Genomic DNA, 19,751 nt, shown 5'->3' with positions numbered 1-19,751 from the left:
CCAGTGACCAGTCTCTTTGCAGTAGAAGCACTCAGTCTCAGGCTTAGGTCCAGACTTGGGTTTCTTCTCCTGAGCAGCAACTTGTTTGTTGTTCTTCTTGAAGTTCCCCTTCTTCTTCCCTTTACCCTTTTTCTTGAAACTGGTGGTCTTGTTGACCATCAACACTTGATGCTCCTTCTTGATTTCTACCTCCGCAGCCTTTAGCATCGCGAAGAGCTCAGGAATTGTCTTTTCCATCCCTTGCATATTATAGTTCATCACGAAGCTCTTGTAGCTTGGTGGTAGTGATTGAAGAATTCTGTCAATGACGCTATCATCCGGAAGATTAACTCCCAGTTGAATCAAGTGATTATTATATCCATACATTCTGAGTATATGGTCACTAACAAAACTATTCTCCTCCATCATGCAGCTATAGAACTTATTGGAGACTTCATATCTCTCAATCCGGGCATTTGCTTGAAATATTACCTTCAACTCCTGGACCATCTCATATGCTCCATGACGTTCAAAACATCGTTGAAGTCCCGGTTCTAAGCCGTAAAGCATGGCACACTGAACTATCAAATAGTCATCAGCTTTGCTCTGCCAGATGTTCACAACGTCCGGTGTTGCTCCTGCAGCGGGTCTTGCACCTAGCGGTGCTTCCAGGACGTAATTCTTCTATGCAGCAATGAGGGTAATCCTCAAGTTACGGACCCAGTCCGTGTAATTGCTACCATCATCTTTCAACTTAGCTTTCTCAAGGAACGCATTAAAATTCAACGGAACAACAGCACGGGCCATCTATCTACAACAACATAGACGAGCAAAATACTATCAGGTACTAAGTTCATGATAAATTCAAGTTGAATTAATCAAATTACTTAAGAACTCCCACTTAGACAAACATCCCTCTAATCATCTAAGTGATTATGTGATCCAAATCAACTAACCAGTTCTGATCATCACGTGAAATGGAGTAGTTTTCAATGGTGAACATCACTATGTTGATCATATCTACTATATGATTCACGCCTCGACCTTTCGGTCTCAGTGTTCCGAGGCCATATCTACATATGCTAGGCTCGTCAAGTTTAACCCGAGTATTTCTGCGTGTGCAAAACTGGCTTATCACACCCGATCATCACGTGGTGTCTCGGCACGACGAACTTTGGCAATGATGCATACTTAGGGAGAACACTTATACCTTGAAATTTAGTGAGATATCATCTTATAATGCTACCGTCAATCAAAGCAAAATAAGATGCATAAAAGATAAACATCACATGCAATCAATATAAGTGATATGATATGGCCATCATCATCTTGTGCCTTTGACCTCCATCTCCAAAGCACTGTCATGATCACCATCATCACTGGCGCGACACCTTGATCTCCATTGTAGCATCGTTGTCGTCTCGCCAACTATTGTTTATACAACTATCGCTACCACTTAGTGATAAAGTAAAAACAATTACGGGCGATTGCATTGCACACAATAAAGCGACACCCATATGGCTCCTGCCAGTTACCGATAACTCTGTTACAAAACATGATCATCTCATACAATAAAATTTAGCATCATGTCTTCACCATATCATATCACAACATGCCCTGCAAAAACAAGTTAGACGTCCTCTAATTTGTTGTTGCAAGTTTTACGTGGCTGCTACGGGCTGAGCAAGAACCGTTCTTACCTATGCATCAAAACCACAACGATATTTCATCAAGTTAGTGCTGTTTTAACCTTCAACAAGGACCGGGCGTAGCCACACTCGATTCAACTAAGTTAGAGAAACTGACACCCGCCAGCCACCTATGTGCAAAGCACGTCGGTAGAACTAGTCTCGCGTAAGCGTACGCATAATGTCGGTCTGGACCGCTTCATCCAACAATACCGCCGAATCAAAGTATGACATGCCGGTAAGCAGTTTGACTTGTATCGCCCACAACTCACTTGTGTTCTACTCGTGCATATAACATCTATGCATAAACCTGGCTCGGATGCCACTGCTGGTGATCGCGGTAATTTCAAAAAATTCCTACGATCACGCAAGATCTATCTATGTGATGCATAACAACGAGAGGGGGAGTACATCTTCATACCCTTGAAGATCGCTAAGCGGAAGCATTTATTAACGTGGTCGATGTAGTCGTACACCTTCACGATCCGCCCCGATCAAGTACCGAACGTACGGCACCTCTGCGTTTAGCACACGTTCAGCTCAATGACGTCCTCGCCTTCTTGATCTAGCAAGACGGGCAAAGTAGTAGATGAGTTCCGGCAGCACGACGGTGTGGTGACGGTGCTGGTGAAGAACAATCTCCGCAGGGCTTCGCCTAAGCACTACGGAAACTATGACGGAGGATAAACTAGAGTGGACGGGGTTGCCGGCACATGGCTTGGTGTTTCTTGATGTCTCTTTGGTGCTAGCCCTGCCCCTCTATTTATATGTTGAGCCTTAGGGTCGAAACTTGGAGTAAAAGCCTCAACAAAGTCGGTTTCACCCGAAAGGCAAGAGTCCTTCACGGACTCCAAGGCCAGACGCAAGGGTTCCCGGCGTCTAGACCCAGACGCCAGGGACCCTGGCGTCTGGCCCCTGGACTCTGCAAAACTTCCTTTTGCACTTTCCAAAAACCTTGTGGGCTTTCCCCTTTGCCCAAATAAAGTGTTCTCATACCCAAACATTTCAGGAAACATCTGGAACCCCTTCCGGAGACCAAACATTATTATCCCATATATCAATCTTTATCTCCGGACCATTCCGGAGTTCCTCGTCATGTTCGTGATCATATCCGAGACTCCGAACAACATTCGGTCACCAACATACATAACTCATATTATACTATATCGTCAACAAAGGTTAAGCGTGCGGACCCTACGGGTTCGAGAACTATGTAGACATGACCGAGACACCTCTCTGGTCAATAACCAATAGCGGAACCTGGATGCCCATATTGGCTCCTACATATTCTACGAAGATCTTTATCGGTCGAACCGCATAACAACATACGTTGTTCCCTTTGTCATCGGTATGTTACTTGCCCAAGATTCGATCGTCGGTATCTCAATACCTAGTTCAATCTCGTTACCGGCAAGTCTCTTTACTCGTTCCGTAATGCATCATCCCACAACTAACTCATTAGTCACATTGCTTGAAAGGCTTATAGTGATGTGCATTACCGAGAGGGCCCAGAGATACCTCTCCGACAATCGAAATGACAAATCTTAATCTTGATCTATGCCAACTCAACAAGTACCATCAGAGACACCTGTAGAGCACCTTTATAATCACCCAGTTATGTTGAGACGTTTGGTAGCACACAAAGTGTTCCTCCGGTATTTGGGAGTTGCATAATCTCATAGTCTGAGGAACATGTATAAGTCATGAAGAGAGCAGTAGTAATGAAACTAAAATGATCATAATGCTAAGCTAACGGATGGGTCATGTCAATCACATCATTCTCCTAAATGATGTGATCCCGTTTATCAAATGACAACTCATGTCTATGGTTAGGAAACCTTAACCATCTTTGATTAACGAGCTAGTCAAGTAGAGGCATACTAGTGACACTATATTATCTATGTATTCACACATCTATTTTGTTTCCGGTTAATACAATTATAGCATGAGTAATAAACATTTATCATGAAATAAGGAAATAAATAATAACTTTATTATTGCATCTAGGGCATATTTCCTTCAACACTGTATTCAAAAATAGAAGGAGGAGATAAAGCTAGGTGTTGCATATAGGCCGGTGGTGAACCCTTTTAGAGCTGACCTTCGTTCAAGGTTGGATATCATCTACAGTAACCTCACTGCATCCATAGATCAACTGAACAAACAAAAGGCACTTAAGATCTTTATTGGTATCCAGGATGTGTTGTCCGGTCATCTAAGCGAACTGGCCCACTATGCTAAGGAATTAGGACAGTTCAGTTACTTGATCGGACTGTTTAGCATTTAGAAATTGGAAGCAAGCTTAGAAAAACACTACCAAGCTTGAAAGCAGAAAAAGATGCACACACTCACCATTATTATCTTCCTGTGATAATTTTAGGCTTGTACCAAGAAACTTGAAGAGGCAATTTTAGTCGGTGGTGTGCTTTAAAATTTCATATTACTGTTCAATGTTTCTCCATAATCGTGTCTTCTATTTTTTTATAAGTTTCTAGCATATGAACTATCACATGAATTTTCCTACCTCTGTTGGTCGCGTCGCCCATGTCGCCGCCGGCGGAGACGAAAGCAATTTGTACTGGGACGTCGTGGCCGAGTCGCAGGAACTCCGCCTTGACGAGCTGTTGGACCTAGGCCTCGACGAGACGCCAGACCTCAGCCTCCCTCTGGTTTTCATGGTATGGTCCCTTCCCCTCTCCACCAAATCTTGACTTGTGTGTTGTTCTGCTCTGATTGTATTGCCATTGTTATAACTCTTCTAAATCCATTTTTGATATGGTGGCCCGCTCCAGTTGGAACAGTTTTTTAGAGACAAATTGGAAGAGTGTAGCTGCCCTGGCTCATGGAATTGGAAGAATTTTTGCTTTTTTATACTTAGAAAGGAAGATATTTTTTTTGGGATCGTAGATAGAAAGGATGCAACTTTGTCAGGGGTAGTAGATACAAAGTTCAGTGTCTACAACATATAAACCGGAAGCCGTGCTTCCGGTTTCAACATATAAACTTTTTTGGTCACACAATTTGAAATTTTAGCATTTCACATAGACAGCCTATCATTTGTGGTTCACCACATTTACATGCTCTAATTCCCACGCTCATGTGAATAAGTATATGACAGAAATTTCAAAGTATCGTTTCAGTTAGAATTATCACATGGGTACCCATTTTTCTCCATGAAAATACCTCATGTAATGCTATGTTCCATATTTTCTACATTATGATAAGTTCATAATTTATATATTGTTTCAACATTATATTTTGTACTGAGACATGCAGCCATATATTTTATTTTTGCTTCAATATATTCTCCCATGTGCATTCTAATAGACAATTGGCCCTCTTTTTTGTGATAATGAACTGCGTGATTTATGATAGTCCTTGATGAAATGCCACTAAGTTAGTCTAATATCTCAAGTTAGATTCGATAATAATCTATTTTACATTGCCATCTTTCTTGATTACGTAACATGTCATTGCAGATGATCTCAGGTAATCTGATGCAGAAAAACAAACTTTTGCTTATTGTACATGTCATTAGCAGATATTATGAGATGTGAGAGATACAAAAGCTAATATCTTGGTATTATAAAGCATGATTGAAATATGCTGAAGGTTACAAAAGAATGTTGTAATAAAACAAGATGCAAGTACTCGATTTAAATGATGACTCACTTTGCTTTTTTTAGTAGAGAGTGCAGTAGGCCAGTCGACAGACTGCTGTTAGCTTCTAGAGTTCCAATACAAGTCTACAACTCCATGAGTATTTATTGATTATCTCTCTTCTGATTTGTTGTTCTTTCTTAATTGTCTTCTTCTATCTGGTACCAGGTATTTGCAGCAAAGTCTTTGTAAAATTATCTAGTATCTTGTTTCTTAATTGCCTCCTTGTATCCATAACCAGCTATTTATAGCAGTTTCTGTAAAATTGTGTTTACTTATCCCGCGGAAAAATCTATAATTCTATTAATTGTCAAGGGCAGATGTAGAAGCAAGTTTTCTACTTCATGGTTAGAATTGACTTCTTTTCTTGTATTTGAATCTAGGTACCATGTTGCGATTAAGAAAAACCTAGGTTTTGATTGCTTGCTACTACTATCAGTGCAATTCTTTTTCTCAAATCTCTGAACTAGATTTATTTATGGTAGTTCAGTTCTTAATGGATATAGGTCGTAAATTCTATCGGTTGGGCTCAGGATATATAGTTCTAGATACTCTTCTAAGTGCATGCGTTCTAAAATAGCTTCCTGATCGGTTGTTAGTAGTATAAATGTGCTATGCCGCTTTTGTTTAGGGTTGTACTCTAATTTGTTTTAATTTTCTTTAGATTTAACAATCGACAAGGAAGCATGCTTATAAATTATCAGTCAAGCCAGAAGCACGTCTAGCAATTTACATGTCTTCTGGGCAAGCTAAGCTATTTTCTTGATGATCCAAGCAGGTTGCTGATCAAATAGAAAATATGTAATTTTCTGGTTCAGTAATAAATGGGCAATTCAACTTATAGGTGGGGCAGCCTGATTTCCTCCTACACACGCCCTCTAGCAGCAGCGGTTACGACCAGGCGGTTGCGGAAGGTGATAGGTGTGGTGGTCGGCGGTTCCTGGGCTATTGATGTTCGATTTGAGAGGAAGAAAAGAGATTGGCTACTAATTTTGGGAGGAAGAAGAGAGATTGAGCATGATGTTGCTGCCATGTGTGGTCTTGGGAGAGGAATAAAAGAGAGTAGTAGAGAGCTTTAGAGAGATAGTAAAGTATTGAGAGGCTACTTCTATTTGTATTGATATCGATGCTTGCACAATGCCACTGCTTATTATACTTGGTTATTCATCTTTGAAAAAAAAAACAATCATTTTCTCCCTTGAATAGTTTAGTCATGACTTAGTTTTACTTACTGTTGACACACGAACACGTCACGTGTACCCTCGACGCCGGGGGTGATGCACCGCAGCTCACGTCGAAGGAGACCCGTCGCGATACGCAAGACAGTCGGCGGGCGCTTTTGCAGACCCGAAAACCCCACACACCCGGAGGGACTCCGTCAGGGAGTGCGGCGGCTATGGGCTGCCCTAGGTCGATTCGCTCGTCCCTAGAGCCTCGAGATTCGCAGCTCTTAAACACGAAGAACAGCGAAGAACAAGAGAGAAAAACGGTGGAGAGATAAAACATAGATGAAAAAAGTAGTATATTGATTTGTTCGATTGTGTGTTGTTCAATCGGCCGTCACCCCCAACATATATAAGAGGTGGCTGGACTTCCCGTACAAGTAAAGGATTCATCTAGGCTTTCCTTACAAGAAAAATTACATCAATTCGCGTCCTAGAGTCCTAGTTCTATTCCAACTCGGATTCAGTCTGAATCTGGCCCAAACTCTGTCTTCCTTCTTGCGCGGGCCGCCGAGCTTGCATATGATCTCCGATCAAGACAGACCAAATATCAAACTTGTGCGCCTCGATGATACGAACAACTCTCATGTTGATTACTTTTTCAAATAAGGCCATCTTGAATACTCTTCGAGGTCATCTTTACCTTCCAGTCGGACTCGGTCTTGCAATAGACAGGATTATCCGAGTCTCGTAGTGAACTTGTAGGCCATATACTATCTTTGATGATGATGACTCCAAAACCAAAGTTTACCATCTTGATGATACGCATTACTTCTGTATTGAACACTTCTTCATCCGAGGTCATCTTGATAAACTTTCGGGCACATGTTCAGTTTCACTCGGATTCGAGCTCATCCACTCGGATATTAGAGACTTTCACTCGGACCATCCGACTCGATCTTTTCACTCGGAAAACAATCTTTCACTCGGATGACTATATTTTCACTCGGAAGACAAACTTTTACTCGATCGATAAGTTTTCACTCGACCTTTTACTCGATCGTTAGGTTTTCACTTGACCTTTTACTCGATCGGTAGGTTTTCACTCGACCTTTTACTCGATCATTAGGTTTTCACTTGACCTTTTACTCGATCGGTAGGTTTTCACGAACTTTTACTCGATCGGTAGGTTTTCACTCGACCTTTTACTCGATCGGTAAGTTTTCACTCGACCTTTTACTCGATCGGTAGGTTTTCACTCGGATGGTAAAACTTTTCACTCGGATTTCCCGACTGAAAAGACAGCTTGATCTTGATTTGCCTCTCCAGGTTGCATATGACCTTGGATTGAGACAAATTGTATATGAAAATCGATCGGCTCGACGAGACGAAACTTTTTCATGTTGAAGGTTTTTCCATTCAAGGCCATCCAGAAGGCCGAATTGCTCACGCATTGTATCAGACACTCATTAACATGTGTCTGGTGTCGAGCGTAATATTTTGGTCTTTGGTAGGGCTGGTGTGTATTGACTGTAACTTTTGCATACAAACTCGGATTGAGATGATTTATATATCAAAATTGATTGCTTCGACGAGACAAAGACAATTTCTTTAGAGTACTCCTTCATCCGAGGTCGTCTTGAAGGCATGATCGGCCGAAAACCACTCGGAATATTGAATTCTGCCACTCGGAATATAGTTTCGGCCCCTAAGATGGAGTCGGACGATGATAACCTAAACATCAAAGTTGTTCCACTCGGTGATGTGAAACTTTTCATGCTGAAAACCCTTTCACTCTGTATCTTGCCAAAATCAGGCGTCAACACATGCCCCCCTGTTTTTCGGCAAAGCTTGCACGCCGAAAAATAATATGCATAGTGTTTGTTCTAAGGACGATGTCAACACTCCATCGGCCATTTATTTTCCTCAGGGCGATAATTATGTATCGACATGTTTGTGCTAAGGGCGATAATCGTATATCGGCCATTGCCTACTCAGGCTTCCTGCCACACACTCGGGTGGTACTTCTTCAAATATTTTCCGTTGAGAGCTCGGGGTAACAATGCCCCTTCTATTGATTCCACCAAATATGAATTTCCGAGAACAACTCTTGTAATCCTAAAAGGACCTTCCCAACTTGGAGACCACTTCCCGAATTTTCTATCTCTTGAACCAATCGGCAGAATCACTTTCCAGACGAGATCACCAACTTGAAAATTCTTCAACTTAACTTTCTTATTGTAAGCTCTTGCAACCCTCAACTTGTCTCTCTCTATGGACTTCAAAGCAACCAAACGTTTATCGGCAACTTCATCAATATTGTCCATCATCAAGTTATAAAAGTCTACTGCCGATAAATCATTTTGTTTGGCTATTCTCAAAGCATTCAAATTTACTTCCACTGGTAAAACGGCCTCTTGACCATATACTAGCTCATATGGAGTTACCTTCGTAGCACCATACCTTGAAATTCTATGTGCCCATAAAGCTTCTGACAACAACTCATGCCATCTCCTCGGATTATCCTCAACCTTCTTCTTGATGAGCTTGATTAAAATTTTATTGCTAGACTCGGCTTGTCCATTAGCTTGGGCATAATACGGAGAGGAATTGAGCAACTTTATATTATAAGATTCGGCAAACTCTCTGACTTGGTGTGACATAAAATATGAACCTTGATCTATAGTTAACGTTTGAGGAATACCGAATCTATGAATAATGTGTTCGGTTATGAATTGAATTACCTCTGTATGTGTCATGTTCTTGAGAGGTACTGCTTCAGACCATTTAGTGAAATAATCAGTTGCCACCAATACGAACTGATGCCCTTTTGAGGAAGACGGGTGGATTTGTCCAATGAAATCTAAACCCCAACCTCTGAAAGGCCACGGTTTGATAATAGGATGTAACATAGCAGCAGGAGCCAATTGAATATCACCAAACTTTTGACAAGCTTCACACCCTTTATAATATCTGAAGCAATCATTAATCATAGTCGGCCAATAAAACCCAGCACGTCGCAATAACCATTTCATCTTGGGAGCCGACTGGTGAGTGCCACAAATACCTTCATGTACTTCTCCCATAGCAACTCTTGCCTGGTCCTCATCCAAACACTTTAGAAGAACATCATCGACTGTTCGGCGTTAAAGATCATCATCTCTCATTGTATACTTGAAAGCCATACGCCGAACAGCCCTATCCACCCTCTCACTCAGATTGCACAAGTAATCAACAATGGGCTTTCTCCAGTCAGAATTATCACCTGCACTAGATTTTTTGTTAATGGCCGAATCAGTGAGTTCAGGTTCGGCCTCTCCCATATTGGCAAGACAAGACATCGGTCTTTGAGAGATATGACATATGCCATGATCAACATGATATCCAGATGCTTGCTGTGCCAACTCATTTGCTTTCCAGTTGTCATGTCTAGATATATGTGCAATGCTAAAACAATCCAAAGTAGAAATTATACCTAGACATTTATCAAGATAAACATTAAGTGATTCGTTCAAACACTGAAAGACTCTGGATATTTGCTGCACCACTAGTAACGAATCACCGTAAGCCTCAATATGTGTAACACCTATAGCAAGTAACATCTCTAAACCGAATAACAATGCTTCATATTCGGCTTGATTGTTTGTGCAAAAATATTCTAAGCGGCATGAGGCTTCAAAAACAGCACCATGAGGAGATATATAAATAATACCAACACCTTGGCCATTGCTACAAACTGAACCATCAAAGTATAATCTCCATGGCACTAATGAAACAAGGTTCATATCAACATCATGCTTGTCATTAATCCAATGTTCAACAATGAAATTAGTAACAATTTGGCCTTTCATGGATTTTAGAGATTCATAAGCCAAATCATATTCAATCAAAGCATAAGCCCACTTGCCAATTCTACCACTAAGAATTGGCCTATGCAACATGTACTTAATGACATCGGTTTGACAAGCTACTACACAAGCACTCGGCACTAGGTAATGTCTCAATTTTGTGCAAGCATAATATAAGCATAGACATAGTTTTTCAATAAATGTATACCTTGTCTCGGCGTCCAATAAGCGTCTGCTCAAATAAGTAATGGCATGCTCTTTTCCTTCGGTATCTTGAGTCAAAACAGCACCAATAACACCTTCCTCTGCTGCGATATAAAGCTTAAAAGGCTCTCTATGCTTGGGTGCTTTCATCACCGGAGGAGTGCACAAATAATTCTTGATCATATCAAAGGCTTCTTGTTGTTTTGCCCCACAAGTGAAATCAACATCATTCTTTAACCGAAGGATAGGAGTAAATGCATCAACTTTCCCTGACAGATTAGCTATGAACCTTCTCAAATAATTGACCTTGCCAAGGAACTTTTGCATATCTTTCTTGCATGTTGGAGCCTCCACTTTCTGTATGGCCTCTATCTTTTTGGGATCAATTTCGATGCCATCTTCATGAATAATAAAACCCAAAAATTTGCCAGCTGACACGCCGAATGCACATTTCAAAGGATTCATCTTCAGTCCATACTTTTTCATTATTTCAAAAGCTAAACGCAAATCGGCCAAGTGAGATTCAAAAGCATCCGATTTGACAACAATATCATCAATATAAACTTCAAGTATGATACCGAGCAAATCATGAAAAATCAAATTCATAGCCCTTTGATATGTGGCTCCAGCATTTTTTAATCCAAATGTCATCACTGTCCACTCGAATAAACCAAGGAAACCAGGACATCGGAAAGCTGTTTTGTACATGTCTTCTTCGGCCATAAAAATTTGATTGTACCCGGCATTACCATCTAGAAAGCTAATAACCTTATGTCCAGAAGCATCATTAATAAGCATATCGGCTATTGGCATGGGATACTCATCTTTGGGTGTAGCCCTATTCAAATCTCTGAAGTCAATGCACACCCTCAACTTGTCGGATCCCTTCTTCTCCACTGGGACAATGTTAGAAATCCACTCGGCATACCTGCAAGGTCGAATGAAATTAGCTTCAAGCAGTCGACCGATCTCTTCCTTGATCCAGTCATATGTTTTCGGATTAAACTTTCTGGCCGACTGTTTATAAGGTCTAAAACCGGCCTTTATAGGCAACCGATGTTCCACTAGCTCTCGGCTCAACCCTGGCATCTCATGATATTCCCATGCAAAGCAACAAACATATTCTTTCAATAGCTCGATTAATTTAGCCTTACAATCGGCTTTCAAATTTTTGTTTATAAATGTCGGTCGAGTGGTTGAACCATCTCCAATATCTATCTCTTCTAATGGATCAGCCGACGTAAAACCTTGTCCAAGTTTATCCATGTCATCCAACTCCTCTATAGACTCATACATATCGTCCTCACTGGACCGATATTTTACAAGACGTTTTTGTAACCACTCGGAATTAGGATCCATTTAAACATATCATACCTTGGAGCCGATTGCATTCAGTCGGCTTTAAAGACACGGGCACAAAACCATTCTTGGTCGCGCTGAGAAAATCAAACTCTGATAAGTCACGTCCCGTCAAGCAAGTAGCATTGGGATGTTGCCAATCCACCGATGCATCAGCCAAAGCAACACAGGCCGAGTTATCCGCATGAATGACTTCCACTTCATCATCAACCCACTGAATCAAAAACTGGTGCATAGTGGATGGCACGCACTGGTTTGCATGAACCCAATCACGGCCTAGTATAACGTTGTAGTTACCTTGCACCTCAGCGACAAAGAATGCAGTAGCCAAAGTTTTTCTTCCGACTGTAAGCTCCACATACATCACACCTTTGGCTTCAGTTCTCTCTTTGCCTTCAAACCCGTTGAGCACCATATTGGTCTTGATCAATTCTTCATCAGGCAAACCCAATTTCCTGAAGACCGAATAGGGCATAAGATTCACCACAGCACCACCATCAACAAGCATTCTACTGAGTGGCGATCCATTGATATGACCTCTGAGATACAACGGTTTCAAATGTGTTACTGGGTCTTTTGGCTTCTCGAATATTGCGTTTTTAGGGCCAAAATCCAGTTGAGCCACTTCCCCTTCCTCATCTACAGCACGAAACTCAGCAGGTAAGTAATATACCATATTGATATCCATACCTTCATGGACCGGTGTAGACTCATAGTCCAACATATCAGCCTCTTCTTCAAGTGGATCGACTGATTCTGAAATCTGGTCGAGTGAAGGAGAAGTAAGAAGTGTTGCAGACGATGTAATAGCTGTCGCATCGTCCTCCTTGGGTGGTGTAGGCACTTCTGTGATAGATGTAGAAGCTGATGTATCTTGTATTTGTTTAGGCCTCCACACTTGTTTTGCTGGAACCATGGGCCGAGTGTCATTGAACAACTTATCCCTTTGCTTCTCGGCCTCCTGCTCTGCCATCTCTTGACTCCTTAACCTCTGTAGTTTCCTCTTCTGTGTCTTTGTTAGCCTTGGAGGACACCACTTTGGTCGAGTGTACTTAGCATCTCTCACCTTTACTTGGCTGGTGCTTGCTTCATGGTCATTAGCCGGGTGCTTTGGCGCGATAGCAAGTATCGGCTCAGTCGAGTGGTTATGCAAAGTCAGCTGCTGTATGGGGAATGTTTCGGTGCCCAAGATAAGTGAGTCGACATCCATTTTCTCCTTGCCTTTTCCCGACTCAACTGCTGCAACACTTGGTGACTTAACACGCCATTCTTTTTGACTTTCCAGATGCATGAAATTTCCATTCGGGCGCACCTTTTTACTCAGATGGAATCCACTCAGATGGGTGTCACTCTGATGGAATCCACTCGAATGGAACTCACTCGGATGGATTTCACTCGGATGAAATCTACCCATCCATATTTTTCATTTGGATAGCTTCCACCTGGGTGCATTCTTACACTAGGATAGTTTCCACTCGGTCGCATATGTTGACCAGCCGACTGATAGTCACCAATGTTCAGTCGGCCATTATATGAGTAATCAAGTCGATTCCACACAGATTGCCTCTGCTCTTCTGAAAACTACGCCCTTGGTCCACTCGGTTTCACATACTGACTGAATATATCATCTGATGGTGACCTTGGTCGTTTCAAGTATGATGGCCGGTTAGAGCTGGAACCAGCCGTCTGATTAGCATATTTGGACAGCAACATATCAAAAGTTGGCTTGATCCGCTTGCGTTGCACTTTAGCTTCATTCCTCTTCCATTTGCCAACTTCTGGACTCTTGGGCTTGACAAATTTAACTCGAGTGTCCTGCTGCACCTGTGTTTGCCCCCCGAGTGTAGGATTCTTGATGGTGATCTTGGTCACTTCCTTGCCATCGGGTTGCTTATCAAGCACAACATGTCTCCCCAAAACCTTGTCGCACTCCCTGTCTTTCCTGGGCTCACCAACAATGACATTAGCTTTATTAGCAGATTCGGCTACCTCCGGCCGAATGAGCAGCTTCTTCCCTTCTAAATCCATGGTGTTCATTGGAAAGGGCTGTTTATCAACTTGCATTTCAGAAAAGTTCAATCGTCCGTCATTAATGGCCGATTGTATCTGTCGTCGAAAAACATTGCAATCGCTAGTAGCATGAGAAAAAGAATTATGATATTTGCAATAAGCACGTCGTTTCAGCTCTTCAAACGGCGGTAAAGTATGAGATATTCTAATAATCTTAGCCTGCAGCAAAGCATCAAATATTCTATCACACTTAGCAATGTTAAAAGTAAACTTCATCTCTTCATCATGATTCTTATGAATCGGTTTCAGATCATTGCAAGTAAAGGGTTTGGCCTTAGAAAAAAATTCAGTAGCAAAAACATCACCCTCATCGTCCGAGTGATCACTATCATATTCCACCATATTCATCTTTGGACGATTGGCTTTGTACCTATGCACTTCTTTGAGATCTTTGCTTCGGCTTTCCTGAGCCAAAGCCCTTTGTAAGACTTGGTTAATATTTAAGAACTCATAGCCTTCTAGCTTTTCTCTAATGGGAGTTCTCAAACCACTCAACACTAGGTCTGCCAAGTCTCTCTCGGTTATCACCAAACTAAAACACCGGTTTTTCGTTTCTCTGGATCTCTTGACATAATCGGAGACCGATTCATCATGCTTCTGTTTAACCGATGTTAGATGTGACAACTTGAGTTCATTGTCGCCGCTGTAAAAGTGATCATGAAATTTCTGCTCTAGCTACGACCAAACTCAAATGGAACCATGTGGTAAAGAAGAAAACCATGAAAATGCGGTATCAGTTAATGATAAAGGAAATAAATGCACTTTCAACTCATTTAATGAACCTGCTTCACCTAATTGTGCCAAGTATTGACTAACACGCTCCCATGTGGTTTTTGTGCCCTCTCCATTGAACTTAACAAAATCTGGAATTTTATATCCTGGAGGGCACTGGATGGCATCAAAGTACTCGGGGTACGGCTTTTGGTAAATCCGATTCCGAGGTAACTCAACCCCAAAATTGTCTCGAAGCATCTTAGCCATCTCCTCTCTAAGATTAGCTAGACCATCATCCATAGTGGACGATGAAGCTTGTGGCAGTGGCATAGGAGGAGTATGGTTACTAGCTGTAGGTAGGAATTGTGGCAGGTATGTCGACCCATAATTTGCTAGTGGTCGAGTGGTTGTAGCTGTAGGTAAGGTTGGGTTCGGCGTTGCCACCGAACCTGGCATGCTCATAATAGGATTAATGGGTGCAGCCACAATCTGATTTGTTTGGGTAGGATAATAAGCCATCGGCACGGGAGGCGTCGATGCAATAGGTAAAGCCTGATTAGGGTTTTGCACACTAGCAGCTACACCATCATTACCACTAGTCGATTGAGATGTATTCTTCTGGGCATTAGTATTTTCTATGAAAGTTTGATAGACTAGATTGTTACCATCAGCAATACGACTTTCAATCTCAGCCCACTGCTCAGGAGAAAAGGTAGTACTCACAGAAGGTTTAACCTGCTCGGCTTGAAGAGGAGGGAACTTGATTTCTTAAATCGGAGTGATGTTGCCTTGGCGATCCTTCTTGAACCTTGCAAGGAACTCCTGCAAATCCTTCTCTTTGCGCACCTTCTTGTACTCCTCATAGACTTGGCGATGATCAGCCGATATCTCATCAAGACTGGGCTTAATGATGTTATCGGCGTCTACCTCGGATGGCTTGGGAAGATCGGACATGGTGGATGATGATGATTGATCTTCGGATCCCCAGCGGAGTCGCCAAAAAGTGTGTTGACACACGAACACGTCACGTGTACCCTCGACGCCAGGGATGATGCACCGCAGCTCACGTCGAAGAAGACCCGACCGACAGCGCGATACGCAAGACAGTTGGCGGGCGCTTTTGCAGACCCGAAAACCCCACACCCCCGGGAGGGACCCCGTCAGGGAGTGCGGCGGCTATGGGCTGCCCTAGGTCGATTCGCTCGCCTCTAGAGCCTCGAGATTCGCAGCTCTTAAACACGAAGAACAGCGAAGAAGGAGAGAGAAAAACGGTGGAGAGATAAAACGTACATGAAAAAAGTAGTATATTGATTTGTTCGATTGTGTGTTGTTCAATCGGCCGTCACCCCCAACATATATAAGAGGCGGCTGGACTTCCCGTACAAGTAAAGGATTCATCTAGGCTTTCCTTACAAGAAAAATTACATCAATTCGCGTCCTAGAGTCCTAGTTCTATTCCAACTCGGATTCAGTCTGAATCTGGCCCAAACTCTGTCTTCCTTCTTGCGCGGGCCGCCGAGCTTGCATATGATCTCCGATAAAGATGGCACAAATATCAAACTTGTGCGCCTCAATGATACGAACAACTCTCATGTTGATTACTTTTTCAAATAAGGCCATCTTGAATACTCTTCGAGGTCATCTTTACCTTCCAGTCGGACTCGGTCTTGCAGTAGACTGGATTATCCGAGTCTCGTAGTGAACTTGTAGGCTATATACTATATTTTCACTCGGAAGACAAACTTTTACTCGATCGGTAAGTTTTCACTCGAGCTTTTACTCGATCGTTAGGTTTTCACTCGACCTTTTACTCGATCGGTAGGTTTTCACTCGACCTTTTACTCGATCGTTAGGTTTTCACTCGACCTTTTACTCAATCGGTAGGTTTTCATGAACTTTTACTCGATCGATAGGTTTTCACTCGACCTTTTACTCGATCGGTAAGTTTTCACTCGACCTTTTACTCGATCGGTAGGTTTTCACTCGGATGGTAAAACTTTCCACTCGGATTTCCCGACTAAAAAGACAGCCTGATCTTTATTTGCCTCTCCAGGTTGCATATGACCTCGGATTGAGACAAATTTTATATAAAAATCAATCGGCTCGACGAGACGAAACTTTTTCATGTTGAAGGTTTTTCCATTCAAGGCCATCCAGAAGGCCGAATTGCTCACGCATTGTATCAGACACTCATTAACATGTGTCTGGTGTCGAGCGTAATATTTTGGTCTTTGGTAGGGCTGGTGTGTATTGATTGTAACTTTTGCATACAAACTCGGATTGAGATGATTTATATATCAAAATTGATTGCTTCGACGAGACAAAGACAATTTCTTTAGAGTACTCCTTCATCCGAGGAAGTCTTGAAGGCATGATCGGCCGAAAACCACTCGGAATATTGAATTCTGCCACTCGGAATATAATTTCGGCCCCTAAGATGGAGTCGGACGATGATAACCTAAACATCAAAGTTGTTCCACTCGGTGATGTGAAACTTTTCATGCTGAAAACCCTTTCACTCTGTATCTTGCCAAAATCAGGCGTCAACACTTACTAGCCTCTCTTCATAATTGTTTTTGGATTAAATTTAGCTTTTTATAAAGTTGTAAAGAATAGGATTGTTTCATGCATCCCAGCGAGTATGGTTGATATCCACCTGGAAAGGAAGCATCCATGTTGGCGTCCCTTGTTAGTTTGGATTCTTATTTACTTTGTGTGTCGTTCCTTAATGCGTGAATCAGTTGCAGTGTGGACGGGATTGACTTGTTATTTTGTTCAGTTTGTAAAAGGGTTGCTCTGTGAAAATTCTTAACACAGTCATCATAATTGCATCTATAGCAACTACCTATTATCGAAATGATATATGGCTCCAAGATTATGATTGTTTTATGCTAAATTGCCAATTGCTATTACTAGGAATAAATAATGATGTATCTCTAAAAAGACTACTAATGTACTCCCTCTGTAAACAAAATGAAATTTATTTATGAACCGATTGTAGTATTACCTCGGTGAAGAATAACTTATACTCCACCCTGGGTGATGAATAGTATTACCATGTGTGTGTGTGTGTGTGTGTGTGTGTATATGTATGTATAGTGTGTGTGTGTCAATGTTGAGGATATCGCTTATCGTTATCGTCTCGATCAGCTAGGGATTCGAGATTAATCAAAAATCGGCCGAATAATCGATTTTATCGGTCGACTATTAATCGGATATATATTTTCAAATATCAGGTTCTCGACACTAAAATACGCCGCTATATTCAACACCAAAACAATATTTGACATAAGTGTTACCTTAGCCTTTGAATCCTTCTATAATGACAAACAAAATAGGACAACAGTACATATTGCGTAACAAGGTCCACAAAACATAAGTAAAGATAGTTTTTGCAAACATAGTGCTATGAATAGTTCTGATTTATCGGTAGATTTCCGATAAATCGCTTGTCAGAGCGATAAGTCGGTCCAAAAGATAAACAGTGAAGATAAGGCATAATCTTATCGGTCAGACCCCGATTAGTGATAAATCGGAAGATTAATCGCTGAATCAGAAGATTTTTTTAATAGTGGTGTGTGTGCATGTTGTGTTGTGTGTGTGTGTGTGCGCACGCTTCCAACATGTCGTTTAATTATCTATTTGGTTTATTCACTACTATCTGATTAAATCAGGCATGTGCGCGCGAGGAGGGAAGAGGAGAGAACCATTGACATTTTTCATGCTCTCGATGAACATTTTTATGCATAGCTTTCTTTTCCATGAGAACACATGAGCGTGGAACTGTCGTTGTAGAGCCCGGGATGAAGGGTGGGTCCAGTATAGAACCAGGAGATACTAGCACTAAGATGGGAAGGTGATTGCTGAAGGAAATATGCCCTAGAGGCAATAATAAAGTTATTATTTATTTCCTTATTTCATGATAAATGTTTATTATTCATGCTAGAATTGTATTAACCGGAAACATGATACATGTGTGAATACATAGACAAACTGAGTGTCACTAGTATGCCTCTACTTGACTAGCTCATTTATCAAAGATGGTTATGTTTCCTAACCATGGACAAAAGAGTTGTCATTTGATTAACGGGATCACATCATTGAGAGAATGATGTGATTGACTTGACCCATTCCGTTAGCTTAGCACTTGATCGTTTAGTATGTTGTTGTTGCTTTCTTCATGACTTATACATGTTCCTATGACTATGAGATTATGCAACTCACATTTACCAGAGGAACACTTTGTGTGCTCCAAACGTCACAATGTAACTGGGTGATTATAAAGGTGCTCTACAGGTGTCTCCGAAGGTACTTGTTGGGTTGGCGTATTTCGAGATTAGGATTTGTCACTCAGATTGTCGGAGAAGTATCTTTGGGCCCTCTCGGTAATACACATCACTATAAGCCTTGCAAGCAATGTGACTAATGAGTTAGTTGCGAGATGATGTATTACATAATGAGTAAAGAGACTTGCTGGTAACGAGATTGAACTAGGTATTGAGATACCAACGATCAAATCTCGGGCAAGTAACATACCGATGACAAAGGGAGCCAATATGAGCATCTAGGTTCCGTTATTGGTTATTGACCGAAAACAGTTCTCGGTCATGTCTACATTGTTCTCGAACCCGTAGGGTCCGCACGCTTAAGGTTTCGATTACAGTTATATTATGAGTTTATGAGTTTTGATGTACCAAAGTTTGTTCGGGGTCCCGTATGTGATTACGGACATGATGAGGAGTCTCGAAATGGTCGAGACATAAAGATTGATATATTGGAAGCCTATATTTGGATATCAGAAGTGTTCCGGGTGAAATCGGGATTTTACCGAAGTACCGAGGGGTTACCGAAACCCCCCGGGGGCTTAATGGGCCATAATGAGCCTTAGTGGAGAAGAGGAGAGGCGGCCAGGGCAGGGCCACGCGCCCCTCCCCCTAGTCCGAATAGGACAAGGAGAAGGGGGCGGCGCCCCCCTTTCCTTCCTCTCTCTCCCTCCTATTTCCCCCATTCTCCAAGTCCAACAAGGAAGGAGGGAGTCCTACTCCCGGTGGGAGTAGGACTCCCCA

Source organism: Triticum dicoccoides, chromosome 5B (assembly GCF_002162155.2).
Source record: "Triticum dicoccoides isolate Atlit2015 ecotype Zavitan chromosome 5B, WEW_v2.0, whole genome shotgun sequence".
Lineage (NCBI taxonomy): Eukaryota > Viridiplantae > Streptophyta > Magnoliopsida > Poales > Poaceae > Triticum > Triticum dicoccoides.
This window is presented reverse-complemented; position numbering follows the sequence as displayed.